Raw genomic sequence first — 16,263 nt, 5'->3', positions numbered from 1 at the left:
CAGCCATGAATGAATAACTCTGTTCAAGCTCATCCATCCTCAGGGAAACCTCTTTTTCCACACAGGAGCATACCAATGCACCACAGTCCCCTTCCCTACTGACAAGCTTATTTTAGGCCTTTCTGGTTGGGCAGGCTGCTCCTGGTTTCCTTACCTAAACCATAAACCTCTGCTTCTTACCCCCATTTCAGTATCTCTTATTAGGAGAACATTTCTGCTTTAACTCCAGAACAGAGTCAGCTGTGATGTGTTCTTTGACAAACCCTCCAGAATTTGTGAAGGTAGCAGCTCCATGTTATTTATTTTATGGACTACTGGTACTAATTGTAATAGAGACAAGCTCCAAATCTTGCAGTGGCATTTCTTGGGCATCTTGGATTTATTCTTATGTATATAATTTTTAAAAAAGAGAGATCAGAAAATAGAGGCTTTAGGAAATTTTATTTAACATTGCATTAAATCTATGTGCAAAGCAAGTCTGTGCAGCAGGCAGGAAATTCCACCTGGCAGATCGTGTTTCCCTGGCTGAGAATGGCTCCAAGAGCCAGTGAGGGAGCTCCAGCTATGCTGCCCATGCTTCAGGTGAGCAAGGAGCGTGTCAGGAGTGAGACAGGCACCTGGGGAGGGCAGGACAGAGCTGTGGCCTCAGGAATGCTGAGCTGCTCAGAGCTGAGCATGCAGCTCTCTGCCCTCCAGGGTGGGCTCTGCCCACTGACCCCAGCCCGGCACACACGTGTTTGCTCTTCCTACAACAGTTTCTGCACAAATTTGCAGCTGAACGTTTTACAGTGTTAAGAAAAAAAAAGAAGAAAGGGGTCAGCCTATTGATTTTCTTGTGATCTTGACCATTTTAGAGAAGGAGTGGTAGCAGGTTTATTTCTCTCCCCTGCTTTTAAAGTTCAGTCTTTAAATTACTGTTCTAGTAAGTTTGTTTTGGTTCTCATCTCGAGGTGAGATACCGCAGTAAATTTCCACTCTAAAATGCTTATAGTGCATGAAGTACAGTGGTGTACTGTGCAGTCCTCTGCTGAGCATAGCCAACTCACAGCAATAAACACTTTTACCTTGGCAAATTCTGCATCTTTATGGAAGAAATACTATCAGAATGTAGTAAAGGCATGGGATTAAAAAAAAAAAAGGTAAGTGAGAAAGTGTTGAATGCTCACAAAATACTTTCAGTGTGAATTGTTAAGAAGTCAGCTAATTTAAATATTCATTAGCTGTATGAGAGTAAATATCACAGCCTGTAAGATCAATACTGAGTGAAATGAGGTGCTAGTCATGGTGTTCTGGCATGGAACTTTGCTTATGTCCCCACTCCAATCACAAAACTGAGATGTCTTAGTCTGAGCTTTTGTATTTAGTCATGACCAAGATGGAACTACATGGGCTACCCTGTTAACTGATGTCACATCCTTCTCTGGGAATGGAAAGGGAAAGGGAAAAGTAAAGGGAAAGGTAAAGGGAAAGGGAAAAGGAAAGATTTGAAATTATCAAGTACCTGATAACAATACAAAGGAAAAATCATTTCTGAGACTGTCCATTTTAACATGTCCCTATATTTTGTTGAGTTGTTTAATTTTCTAAGGTTCATTTTCAAGCTTTTGTTCTTATTCATGCTTGGATGCTCTGCGAACAATGACATCTTAGGCAACTACTTAAAAATCCAACAAAAATATAATAACAATCCAAAGAAACAACGGCTAATGAAAATGAAGTCAAATTCAACTGCTCAAATTCAGTTTGATTGTGCCAGTGTAGTATTTTGCATTTAAACTAACACATCTAAATAACATTTAGCTAAGTAGTTTTTAAAGTCTCTTGTGATACACTCTCAAAATGAAAAATCAATGGGAAAGAATGAATTAATGAAAAAAGTTATTTTGTAACTTTGTATTTTTGTAATTGTATGTGAGGTAGAGGCTTAATCTGTTAGGAAAGAAAAACAAAAAGGCCCTGAACCAGTTGTCCTACTGGATAGGACATCCACCTGTACAAGGACCAATTAAAGTTATTCCATCAATATGCAAATACAGGAATCAGCTCAGGCAGGTCAGAGCCTGAAGGGACAAGATCCTGAAGCATTATGTATAGGTTATTACCATTTCTTGTCTGAAAGCTGAATGACACACTTGATCCTTAATGGACAAAAATAAAACTGTTTTGCCTCTAGTTCACCATTTTCTGAAAGCACAGTTTATTTTGCACAATCATACTGACAAACAAACAGCCAGATCTGTTTGCAGAGGACTAGGCTGTCTCCTGTGTGCAGCAGTCCCTTCCACTAATAATTTCTGTGGGGAGAAAAAGAGATCTCATTCACAATGTACAGATGAGATTGTGTTTCCCTGTCTCTGTAGTACTTGCAATCAAGCTTCCAGTCCTTCCTGTTCTGAAGAGAGCAATTTGATGCAGCTGTGCTGTTGGAACACAGTGATGTAAATCTGAGCTTGCCTGGCTACATTGGCCTTTAGCTATAACTGAGCTGCACTTTACTTCTGCAGTCCAGTGTTGGCTTTTATGTGAGCAGTTCTGATGAAGGCTCAATTACTAGGCTTTTGAGAGATTACTAGGCTATTCAGAAGAAAAAGCTACCCAAATTTGCTGTTCCTGTTCTCCTTTCCTCACCCAGCAGGAGCCTGCTCCTCTAAAACTAAGATTAATAGGGAAAGTTTGGTGTGGATGCCAAAACAAAAATAATATTGCCAAATATATGCTATGCAAAAAATACATAGCAGACTGCACATGACATGCAGCATTAACCTTGATTCTTATTACAAATTAATTGAAGGAAATAAAACATATAGCTGTGTATGGGAGCACAGCTGAATGGGATATCAGTGGCTGTAGACAGAGCTGACAAGAGGTGAGGGAACAAACACACTCCTTTAGAGTGCAACATTAGTCAGAACAGTAACAGAGAACCCCTTCACTCCTCCTTCCCTGTGCCAATAATTCTTATCATAAAGAACTGAAGGCAACTTCTAGGTGACAAAGGGGCAACTTTAAATAAGACTGATAGGAGAAGCCTGACACCTGGCCTATGTTTTCTGGCTCCTGAAAACTAACTCTCCTACCTGCAGCACAGCTTCTGACTTGATTTGTCATGCAAAGAAAAATCCCTCTCAGAAGGTGGGCATACAGTTTTTATATCCATCCTGGTATATTTAGGATTTTCAAGTCTCTAGGTATGGTTTCAGTGCTAGGAGTTTTTAGGCCAACATTTGTTGCTAACATTAAAACACAGCTATAGCTGATTTATGTTTTTTAAGAGTTCTCTCTCTTGTACCTCCAGCTATAGCATAAATTTCACCAAAATGCTCTGCTCAGCAATTCAAGAGACTTTAAATTGTTTGTCTCTTCCCAGTGCTGAAATTCCTCATTTTCTCCAGTTGTGTATCTGACACTCACTGGGTCAGTATGGGTTAGGTCCTCCTGGAGCATGCAGAGCTCAGCCAGAGGACCCAGGGCACTGCCCCATCACATTTCAGCACCTGATCTTCTTGTTACTTGAGGCTGAGAAGATGAGAAATCCACTCCCCATTCATATTTCCAAAGAACAGGCTCATTCAGAAGTCTGACCAAGTGTTTTAAGAAGACAGTTCCTTGCCAGTGCCTGGGGAACTGTTTCCCAACTAGCATGGCATGGGCTACAGTCACTTTTCTTACAAATGAGTGGAGCCTCCAGCTGTGGAATGGCTGCATAATCTTTTGGCTGGAGCAGAAGAGGAAATTCACCTTCCTGTTTCTTGCTTTAATTTTCTGTGGTTTTGATTTATTTATTTTTATGTGAGAGGTATTGTGCAATGTTGAGCAATACCTTCCTAGCTATGTCACTGTTCTTGCCAGTTGACATTATTAAGGCTGCTTAATTTCTTCCCTCTGTCTGGCATTCCTGTCTCTTTGTGAGGTGAGGTGGGGGTGGAGGCTTTCCCCAGGAGCAGAGGCTGGTGCTGTGCAGAGCCCTGGGAGCCACCCCAGCCCTGCACTGGAGTATTTCAGTGGGGTCTATTCACATTAGCAGCTGTTCCATCAGCCAGCTTCTTGCCTCTTGAACATCTCCAGTGCAGCCAAAAATAAGCCTGTGGATCAATTCAGCTCCCACTGAGTTTGATGGAATGTTTTCCATTGATTTCTAATGAGATGTGGATGAGAAGCATTTCTGCAGAGAGGCCCTGACTCTAGACTAGGGGAAAAAGAAACTAACATGTGGTTTCTCCTTTTCACAAAGGGTTATTCCCCCAAATCTTGCAATTAAGTGAGTATGTGGCTTGTGTAGCAAAGGAAACCCACTGGTCCCTAGACTTTAACAGTGACAGTGTTGGCTCCCCAGCCCTGTGAGTGTAGCTATTCAGTATTATAACTTTCAAAATAATTATACCTTTGAAATACTTCATTTGAAGTTGAAATTACTTTCTTTCATGAACTGTTTCTAATTATTGTACTTCAAGTGACAAATTAAATGTCATTTGAAGCAATTATACCAAATACTCAAAAAAAATTATACCTAGGTATGTCAATTAATATAATTAAGTCAAAAGTTACATTTCACAGCTGATTCAGCTTTTCCATTACAGCCTTGAAATTGCTCATTTGAACAAATCTGCAGCAAACCAGAACACTAAAGGACTTCTTTATTTTTATGCATTTATGAGACAAATTGGGAAAAGCATGAGTGATCCTACATGAATAAGAAGGAATAATATAGTGTTCTTTTTCAGAAGCTGGGTTTTTTTTCCCATTTAACTTAAATAATTTTGTTTGTCAAAGGTCCATAAAGGAACTCGTTGTTCCTGAGCCTCCACTGTTTCTTCATGGAAAAAGCAAACAAACATATCCTAAAGGGATTTATGTGTTAGTTTTAGTTTCACAATGGATATAATGTAGAGATTCAAGTGAGGCAACAGCATGCCAACTTGCTCCTTTCTAAATAGCCCCTGAACACTGCTACCCTTTCTTGAACCACTTAGTTAATGAGAATCTGGGGTCAGTAGTCTTCCTCAGAAAGCAAAACAGATCCTGAAGCCTGACATTTCTGATGTGCAAAGCTCCCCAACTCTGGACACAGGCAGACCAAGAGAGTAAACTTACTTTGCTAATTGCTCTGAGAGCCCTCAGTATGCTTCAGCATGCTTCTCTACCTTGTATTTACACTTCTCAGGCTTGTTTTTTTGCCTGTTACAGAAATTGCCTGGTCTACCTGGTTAAGCATTTACCCAAACTTGCTGTATTGTGGTGTTTTGGGTGACATCACCTGTAAAAGGTACATGGTCCTTATTGAGTGCAAGAGAGCTGATCAGTGCAGTCTTTCACAGATGTCAGTCCCCAAACTATTTCTGCACAGCTGTGTTCATTCATGCTGATCAGAGAGCAGCCAGTGCTGCCAAAGAGACAAATGTGCTCGAGAAAAGCCACAACAGGGCACAAGGAGCAGGAGCTGCCAGCATGTAAATTCAGGGCAGCACTTAGTTCCCCTCAAGCACCCAGGGAACAACAGTGTGATCACTGGCTACACAGTGATCCCAAAAAACAACACTAAAGGACTTGGCTTTCACAAGTAATTTTCTTCCAGGTTTCGTTGTGTTTTTTTTTTTTTTTTAATATAATTGCCAATTAACAAGATTAAACCAACAAAAGTGTCATGAAGTATAATCTGTTACCTTTTCAAAACTCCTCTAAGTTTTCTTAAATCATAATAATGCATCCATTGTCCAAAATGCCTATCTGTCTCTGAGAAAAAGTGCTACACATTGACAAAATTAAAGGAGAGAACATGAGCCATAGATAGAATCTAGAGTTCTTGAAAGGTGCTGAAATTACAGCACAAGAGACAGGTGGTACTCATTAACTCACAGATCATATTCCATGTGTTTTGTCTTCTCTTCTTGCTGGTTAGTTTCCATAATCGAAAATAAAAATAATCTAAAAAGAATGTGTATTTTGCTCCTCCTTTCATATCAAATCATTAGTTCCTCATGCTCTTTTAAAGGATGAGTTTCAATGTTTGACCTATGGTTTGGAGCCCAGTGTGGAATGCAGGTGCTGTGATACCATAATAATGAAGGCCATGGTGAAAATACACCTACAGATAAATACTCACAATGGGGAACCCAGAGACAAAATGAATGCTTCAGAAAACTAGCACTGCAAGAAGCTGTGAAAGACCAGGGACTAATTACCATGTCGAGAGCCAGTTTCACATTGCCAGAGTGGTGAACATTTTAAAAAAATAAATGTACATTGGTAAGTGTAGATGTCAAAAAGATCCATCTAGATGAAAAATGAGAGATCTATGCCATTTTAAATGATAATGAAGAAATGTGCATACATTTGTATTTTCTGGAAAGCTGTCTGTACTTGCAGTTGATTTTGAAGTGTACAAAGGAGGGAGGTTAAAAAACCCTTTTCCAAACAATCTGTCCAATGAATAACGATAAAACTTAGTGCCTTCAGTATAAGCTAGTATTCGGGCAGATGAGGAACTCACACAGAAAAAAAGGAAATGTGGCAACTATGTTTATTTTATTAAAATACTAAAGGTAACTAAATAGGAAAAAAGAAAATAGAGCCCTATTATAATTGCTAAAAAAAATTAAACTTTAGGAAAATATTTCTGAAAACAATTTAAAAAAATTAAGGTATTAATATGTACATCAGCATACTTTCGTTAATAGACAACCAGAACAAAGATTCTGTAGTTAGTCTCTTGAGACTAATGGAGTGTTCAACTATCTATCTCAGGATATTTATTTGTACTTGTGATTTTTCACTCCTATTTAAAATTTTAAAAACCCCCAAACCAGCAAACAATCCGCGCCCCCCCCCCCCCCATAAAATTCTTAACTAGGAGCACCACAAAAATAGATTAAAAAGTATTTACTCAATAAAAATAAGGAAGCATTTCCAGGCAGTTGTTTAAAAGGTGTGGCCATGCAGATATGTTTAGGACAATATCAGTTGAAAATATTTTGAAGATCTTTGGGGATTTTGTGAATTTAGAGCCTGATAATCACCAGGTAAAGTCAAATGCTGAAATTAGCCACAGAAAAGCATTGGCACTCATGATACTGCACTCATCACTTGACAGTCTAGGGAGACTTCAAATGCTACTGTTTATAATGAAACATCCTTTTGATATCATGCCATTGTTTCAGTTCCAACTGAATGGCAAATGGTGTGCCTGGAATTTACAGGTATAATTTCTGTGGATTTTTTAATTGCTGGTACACTGATATGGTTGATAGAAACTTGAGAAAAAAGCTCATCTTTGACAAGCTACAGCCAGAAATCTGGAGCATGACTTTGCTAAGTTACATGCTCAGTTTCCCTTATAGCAGACACAATAAAAATAAACTTAGAAAAGATAAATAGAAGCAACAGCCATCCCACGTATTTTTTCCCCAATAATTTAAGTGTACTAGAATATATTTTAACATTCACAGGTTTTCCATCTTCTTGCCAGTCATCATCATGAGATTTTTATTAGCCTGATATCTTGATATTAAGGTAATTGAGGGAGCCTGTGCAGCATATTCTCCACATAATATGAAGTTCTTCACAAATGTTAAACCATGTAGGTCTGACAAGCCAGTTTGGAAGCAGCTGGGGCAAATAACCTAATTGTCTTCAGTCTTTCTCATGGTAGGTAAAGCATTAACATTTAAAAGTTCTCAGACGAATTTTATTCAATGGGGTCTTAATGCTACATCAAATTCCCTGTAAATTGCTCTATGAAGGCAAAAAGAGCCTTGTGATTGGTGAAACTTGGCAGAACAGGATAAAAACACTTTACTTGTCCCCAGTCTTTCCCACTATTTTTACTTCCTAACCAGGTCGGTGTTGTATACATATGAGTACCTAAATCAAATACTTCTGAATTAAATTACAGTGGTGACTGAAATTAGATAGAACATCTGAAAATATTTGTCCATTTACAAATATATCGTCTTTCTCCTGATATTTAGTGAAGGTTTTTATTGAGTGAAGACCTTGTTCCTTCTTGCTAAAAGCCCAATGGACTGTGTTTTGTTTATCTGTCTTCTGACTGGCTTTAATGATACCTGCTAATTATACATTACTTTATAAACATTTAATTAAGCCTGGAAATAGTCCTACATGACAGGACATATTTCCTTATCCCTATCTGGGAGATAGGTATCAGAAGTGTAGATAGGACAAGCAACTTACCTATGAAATAAGGGCACACAATTCTGATTGCCAAAGATATCTTTCATGCTAAATTTAATTCACAGTCATGCCTACAAGAAATGCATAAAATACTGAAAAATAAATCTCGGGAAAATATTTCACAAATAATAATGTAAGTTCTATAAAACTTTTATTGAATAAATCAAGTGGCCCATGCAAAATAATATACCATTATCTTAATAGATTCCTTAATCAGAAACTTGAGTATCATATTTCATGAATATGCTCTACATGTTCATTAGCCATGAAAGGAAATTTTAACCATCTCTCCCTCAGATATCTTATTTACAAAACACATCAAACATATACACATGTCCACATATGTGGACATCACAAACCCAAGGATGCTTACTTGGAGCTTCCTGGCTGGTGCATGCTTGAGGTTAAGTGTCAATATGCTCCTAAAATCCTTTCTCCTAGTCCTGCTTGTGAGGTGCACACCCATTTATTCTTCAGAAATTGATTTAGGATATGTTAGGTAAATCTCTATCTAGCTGGTACATCTGTCAAAGTACAAGAAAAATTTTTCAGTGTCCTCATTGCTCTTCTCCAGGTTTACTGTGTTGGTAAAAGTTATTCTACTTTAGGTCCATAACTGACTGGCCAGTACATTTTTTGCAAAGAATTTCAATGACTGAGAGAGTGGGATATAATGAAATTCTGATGACCATTACCTATGAAAATAGTAAAGATTACTTAAACAAAGCACAAGCACCAATATTAATAGTCTTTTCTTGTACCTGTTTTAAATGTTAAGTGCCTTTTCATCATTATAGTAAACCAAACTGATTTAATATTAGCAAATTTTATAATAGAAGAAACAAAATTGTATGTAAATGTGAAAGTCTTATCTCCTGTCAGCCTTAAAGAATAATCTATTATCTGAGTTGCTCTAAAATTCTGATTTACTCCAGTTCTCTTCATCCCAATGGATTTTCAGATATTGATTTGAATATGACTGCACACAATTAAAACAAATTATTTCCCAAGAGTCTATGAAGCTATTTAACATTTTTCCTCAATAGCTAGCTGCCATCATTTACCAGCCCAGAGCCTTGCAATTCTTTCATTTGTTAAATACATTGAAACAATTATTTTTTGTTTCAGTTGTCATCTGTGGCTCCAATATATATTTCTTTCTTCCTTGATATTGTGCAATTGTTCTGCCATTTCTTATTAAAATCTTTTTCTTCTTTGGCCTTTAAACCTGCTTCCTCACACAGACTCAATAATAAGTTTCCAAACACTCTTCCTTATTTATAAAGACAATCAAGAAAACACTGATAATGATTTGAATGGAATATAGGCTTAAAGGGAATCAAGTATGGGCATAAAGAAAGTAGGAAAACAACATAGCTCAACATAGAACAATTCCAACTCACTGTTTAAGAAATTTAAAATAGGTATCAATTATATGAATGATGAGATGAAACTCAAACCATGCTTAGATGGCAACTCTAATCAAATAGAGGAAAGCTTTAAATTTTATTTATTTGATTTGAGAGGACTAAGGATAGATATGCATGGGGAATTAAAAGGTAGAATCCTATGCACAGACTTGGAGTGGGAAAGGGAGGAAGTAGGAGAGTGATAATTGAGAGGGAGAAGAATTGGGAAAACTAATATGTTTATGCAGAAATGTCAGGAGCATGAAAGCTAACAGAAAGAACTACAAGATTTAGAGTGTCTGTAAAGCTGTGATATACATGACACCAGGACATGGTGATACAAACACTAGAACTGTTACAGGAAAGCTTGGCTTGCTTAACAAATACAGATAGAAGAAATGGGATGAAATGTCATGTCATTTAATTAAGATTATATATAGTCATTAAGAAGATCAAGAGGACATAAGATTTGCTGAAAATCTTTCAGTAAAGACAAATGCTTAAAAAAGAAGAGCTTTCAAGCTAAATGTCCACCATGGATCACCTAATCAAAAATCCCTTTTTTTTTAAAGCGTATTAAGGATCATAACTGGAAGAAGTGGAAAGCTGTGTCAACACTGGTTAATAGGAAAGAAAGTATAGAAGGAGAAAAAACATCCTTCAAACTCTTTTTTCCTAAGAGATAAAATCTCTTTCAAAGTTGTAATATCTTACCAGGGTCACAGTTACACCCTGAAAAATGGGGAGGAATATCCTCCTTATGCAGGAAAAATAAGCAGGACTTGCCACTGCCCCAGTGTATGTTGGGCTGCATTCCCATTGGATATGGCTCCAGACAGAAAGAAGTTACATTTTTCTCCCCTGTGTGTGCTTACGGTGCAGAGTTCTCAAATTATATTGAAAAGAAAATGTATTGAACTTCAATGCCTGTCCCTGAATAGTTTGCATTTCAAAAGCATCTGGAGATATCAAAGGTAAATAATGCAACAGATAACAGTAATTCAATAGCCTCATTAAAGTAATTGCTGTGTTTAAACCAGAAAACTTTTGAGGTATTTTTATACTCTGTGGTGTCCACTGAGAAAGGAAGTTTATATATGTGGGTCTTTATAATTTCAGTTCAAGAATTTTATTCAGGGAAAAGCATGTCTGGTGAATATGAATGTTTGAAATTACTGGGTCCTAACTCTAAAACTATCTTGTCACCTCTAAGCTTCACCACTCAGCAATGTCTGCAGGGAATCTGTTGAATTCTCCTTGACATAACTGCTAAAGCCTAGAGAGAGGCTCCTGATGAGGAATGGGAACTGAGGAGAAACAGTTTTGCTAAAACTTATAATGGAGAAATAAAATAATTATGCTTAGGAAAACTGAGTGTTGGAAGACAGACAATTTATGATATAAGAATAGAAAATGCCAAAACCACAGGACTTGCAGGTAGGGCTTCTTAATAAGGTAATGTGATAATTAGTAAACCATATGAGGTCAGGCTATTGCTGTAAAATTGTGAACTGTCCCAAAATAAACAAATAAGAGAGGGTAATCGTAGAAGCAGACTTATAAAGCTGCATTAGCTGCTCACTGGTTATCTGAGTGTTTTTTAAAGCATCATCTAAAACACAGAATCAAATGCAATAAAGGGCAAGTGTAAAATGAGGAAAATATGTAAACTTACAAAAAACCTCAAGAAGCAAAATAAAAACAAAAAAAAACCCCAAACCAACAACAACAATAAAAAAAATCACAAAAAACAAAAAAAAAAAAAAAAAAACCAAAAAAAGCCAAACAATAAAAACCAAACCAAAACAAAACTGAAACAAGAAGGCTTTAAGAGTAGAACAGTACAGAAATAAGAAAAGAACAAAGAGGAAGTAATTACTCAGTTCTACATGGAAAATGATAAAACTGAGTGATTCAGAGAAAGCTACAGTACTCCACTCCTTATGAGCATCATTTAACAACAATAATCGTAACAGAAACTAAAAATTAGGTTAAATCTTAATTGGATAAATGATATCCCTATTGCCATTTCAGAAGAGTGGAGTACAGTGAAGAGTTCAAACAGAAAATATAAAATAATTGTTTTCCATTCCATAGCTGGCAAAATTCTTGACTACAAAGCATTCAATCTATGGTAATTTTGGACATGGATAAAACTGAGGCAAATGAGAACAAATGATTATGTTGACACAGCCCACTCCTTCCTCAATATTGATACTATGGGCTAGAGATGACCAAAATTGAGATATTTTTGATAAGATAGTTGTGCTAAACTTAGCAGGTCCTAATGAGTCATTGGAGAACATTTCAGGATGGCCTTGGAGCAGTTTCTGAGACAGTGACCTTTTCAAGGATAGAATAAGGTAGGGAAAGTCCCATAAGGATGGAGAAAAGAAAGCAATATACCTGGCCTTAAAAATGTGATCATGGTAAGCCTCAGAAATTATAGACTTGTACAATTTAAAACCTCTGAGAAATTTTAAAAGAAAGTGTTGGAAGCTATGGGCAGGTTGACCTAGAAAGTAGCAAAGTGACTAAAGCTGCCAGTAGTGATGTAGCAGAAATAGATCACACAGATAGATTTTTTTTTTTTAAATTAGTATGTTAACTGGCCTAAATGACATGATGGAAGGCACAGGTTGGATATATCTCAATTTAAAAAGATTTTTCATTTTGACTTATGCATCATTCCCATTCACAAGCTAAAGAATTATGTTTTAAACTTAATGTCTATCAGGTGCATTTATAATTTATCATAAATCAGCTTGGGTTGGTGTGTGTGTGTGCAGGGGAAGTCACTAGATAACCTATTTTACACAAGTCCTAATCAATGCTGTCAACTAGATTATGGGAAAAAAAAGAATTCACATATGAAAGTATGACACTCAAATAAAAATCAGGTAAAAGAATAGAAGCTTTCAGGAGACAAAATGAGAAAGGAAATTGCCTCAGCAAATAACAATTTGAAATTAAGACAAAGTTACAACTTTGTGCTCTTAGCAGTATAGAGACTTGTAAGCTGTTGCTTACAAAGGAAACATAAATCAGAACAATGTCATGGTAAAAACAGGTGAATCTTCTCAAGATGTTAAGAATGCTGAATGTCACATATGAGACTGTTGTTCTATTTGATGTGATGCCAGTGATGCAGCTGCTTAAACACCACATCCAGCACTGGACTTTCACAAATGCATGCAAATGCAGCATAGAGATGTCTGAAAGAACAGCAAAAAGCAAAAACTTAGAAAACACACAAAGAAAAGCTGGTGGGAGAGGGAGCTGAGTCTCTAGAAAAGCCTGAGCAACATGGAAGGGAAGCATTCAGCCCTGAAGGGAGCTGGCAAGGAGGTAGAAACCCCTTGTTTTATGTATGTTCAGCAGAGAAGACAAAGGAAGTATATGGGGGAAAAAGACATCCATTCTTGATAATTTGTTCTTGGTCCTTTTGAGAGATAACCAAGAGGTCTGTAGATGTTTCATTACTGGATATAGATGTTTGCTGAAAATTGTGTTTTCTTGTCCTCCTGTGTTGACCTGCCTCAATGTGGTGAACTAGGTATTTTTTTGTTTTTTGGGTTTTTTTAAATATAGATACCTAATCATAGACATGCATGTAAAGCATGACCCCAAAGCCTTCAGTCTTTTACAACTTCAGCTGGGAACCTGGAACAAGGTCTCAGTTGTTCCCTTCTCTTCATGCCTCTGATTCTTCTTCCCTGCAGCTTGGCAGGAGATGGCAGGAGGACTGTTGGTCACCTGCTTTCTGTCCTTGTTTCATGTCTTCGGGTTCCCAGCTTGGAAAGAGCCTTTCTTCCTGAAAATTTATAATTCCTGCTATAAGTCTGCTCTGAAATCAATCCAAGAACTGTGACATCCACTCAATGAATGACTGACCATCCCCCACAGTGTGCACATCCACCTTTTTGCTACCTTGTGTGTTTGTGTGTGAAGGGACAATATACATTATTCAATTTTGTCCCAGAATAAGAAGTATTATATATTGAGTTATCAACACCTCCCAGCAGAAAATCAAAGTTTCCTCAGGATGCTTTCACTTCACATTGTGACTCTCCTTGGTCTTTGTGATCTTGTGGTTTTTCCTATGAATAAAAAAACAAACTGCCCATTTGAAACTACTGTGCTGAGCACATCCACAGCCAGTAGTCTGTGAAAGTCTGGATGTCCTTGAGTTGCAGTAACTGACACCTTATCTGCTGGCTATTTACATTTACACATTCATGAGTGCATGGATTATGGCTGCAAACTTGTGACAATACTTCTGTATTGTGCTTCTGTTGCTTGGTTAATGCTTTGTACTTTTTCAGAAGCACTTTCCTTCAGCCTTACTATCCTTAGGCTTTTATATTATGTGTACATGTGTGTGTGTGTATTTGTCCAGTTTTTCCTGCCTTGCTGCTATTTCAGTTTATTAATAATTCAGGCTTTTCAAACTGCCTTTTACAGGACAAAATCCCTCCCCCTTTATTTGACGATGATAAATTAAGCTATTTAAAGAATGACTCATTACAAGTATATATCCTGTTGGTGCCACCACCCTCCTACACATAATAATTATTGAAGTTTGCAATGTGACGCACAGTCAGCACTTTCAGGGCAGGGTATCAGTGCTGGTGGCTGCAGTGCCTGAATACCTTGCTGCCACTGGTTACCCATGGCAACTAAAATGATCTATTTGTGGTGATAATGGCTTCTTCTTCTGTTTGATAATTTTGCTGTATTTTTTTCCTGTTTCAATTGCAACAGAAATCTATAGATTTAAAAATTTATTTTGAAAAACAGAAGAGTGAACAAAATTTAACTCTTGGTGCTTGTGCAAATATGAAGTAACGGAAATATAACATCATTGAAGATTTTATCACTGTAACAAACCCCCTTGGGTCTAGGGCAATGAAATTAAATCATTCTACCTTGTCTATATATGTTATGTTTTATTGTTTGCTAGTAAACAACTACCCTGGAGGTTTTGGCAACTGTAAGAAACTGGGAGAGCACATCATGATTTCTACTTACTGTGTGCACAATATGATTTCTACTTACCATGTGCCCATTATTTGCAGATCTTCATGATTTTTATTGTTATTAATAGCATTTTAAGCAAACCATCCCAAAGGTAGGGAAGAGAATCACTTGCTTCTAATCTGCTAATACAAACTTATTTGTATATAACACACAATTTAATTTGTAAGCTAATGAACATTTTCCCTGCTACAAGCAGTTGATAATTGGCAAGTATTTTTAATTGGCAATACTGAACCGCAAATATTTTGGATTGTTCAATCAAACTCAGTGTAACCATGATGTCTTTTGGCAGCTTTTTTATACCATAGCATGCTTAAGACCAGAATATCTCTCTGTCAGCTGCTGGATATCCAGTAATGGAAAAGAAAGTAGAAATACCAGAATGGCCTTTCCTTTACACCTAGTTAACAGCAAGGGCATGTCAGCTGGGCAGGACCCTGCCTTTTGTCCCTCTATCTCTGCAGCCTGTGCCAGCTGCTGCTGACCCTACCTGGGAAGAGCCCTCCCTTTTCTCTTCTCTGAAGGTGTCTTAGAACTGCAAAAAGACATTTTTGTCTCTTCAGCACCTTCTCTCTGTAAAAGATTCTTACAAGTCATATTGAAGATCTAAAACCACTTTTCTCAGAGTGGCAAGTCAGCAATTTTAGCCACATCTGCCTTTGTTTGGAAACTCTGCTGCCATCCCATTACCTGCTGATCCCGCCTGAGGTTATTTCTGACTTCCTTCCAAGAGCAAAAAAGAATTCCTTTGCATCCAGCCTATGTACCACCCATCCCTTTATCTTGGGAATCAAGTGGGATTGCTTATAGAGTCAGATAAAAACTTTGCTGCATGTTTAGGATATGTAGGTGTGAATGTATGATTCATTTTGCCTATTGAGGATCATAGAGCCTAGAGGAAAACTTAAAGATTTTTCTTGTCCTTTTTTATTGACAGTATCTCCTTTGAACCAAGGATATAAATCCTGATGCCCTTTGACTGCTAAATTTTAGGTAAGAAAATTGGACTTGATCCAACACTGATCTAAATAAGGTCCTCAAAATTTGGCCTCATGGCAGAGAAGCTTTTTTCTGCTGATTGTAGTTAGAATTCTGGGTTATGATGAGATAATATTATTTCCTACTCACTCACAACATTTCCAGTATTCCAAACATCCAAAGTCCTAAGAAGTTTAATTCATTCTTTCACAAGACAACAATGTAAAATTCAAGAAGCCTACATACTATTATCCCTGAAATAAAAAATAATCTCAGCATTATTTTTAGTTGGGTGTCCCAAAGAAACCAGCTGTTCCCAGGGAGATGGGAAGCAAACAAAGCATCTTTGAGATGCCTGGGTAAGAAACTTTGTAGTGAAAGTCTGGGTTTCATTTTCTTCATGGGGAAGACAACAAAGAGTAATGTTTAGCCATGGTATATCTATATTCATGCAATTTCAAGACTAGCCTTCCCCTCACACATAAAATCACATCTTTTAATGAATTTATTTTTTTAAGGCTTTAATTCTTTAACTTTGTAGGAAACTGGAAAATCAGTTATTCTGTCAGTTCTTTCCACTTTAATAAATAAATGTAAGGAGTCCAACCTTAGTTGTAGAGAATCCTGTGTTATCAAAACTCATGGAAAA

The sequence above is a fragment of the Erithacus rubecula genome, assembly GCF_903797595.1.
Source record: "Erithacus rubecula genome assembly, chromosome: 2".
Taxonomy (NCBI): domain Eukaryota; kingdom Metazoa; phylum Chordata; class Aves; order Passeriformes; family Muscicapidae; genus Erithacus; species Erithacus rubecula.
Note: the sequence above shows the minus strand (reverse complement) of the source record.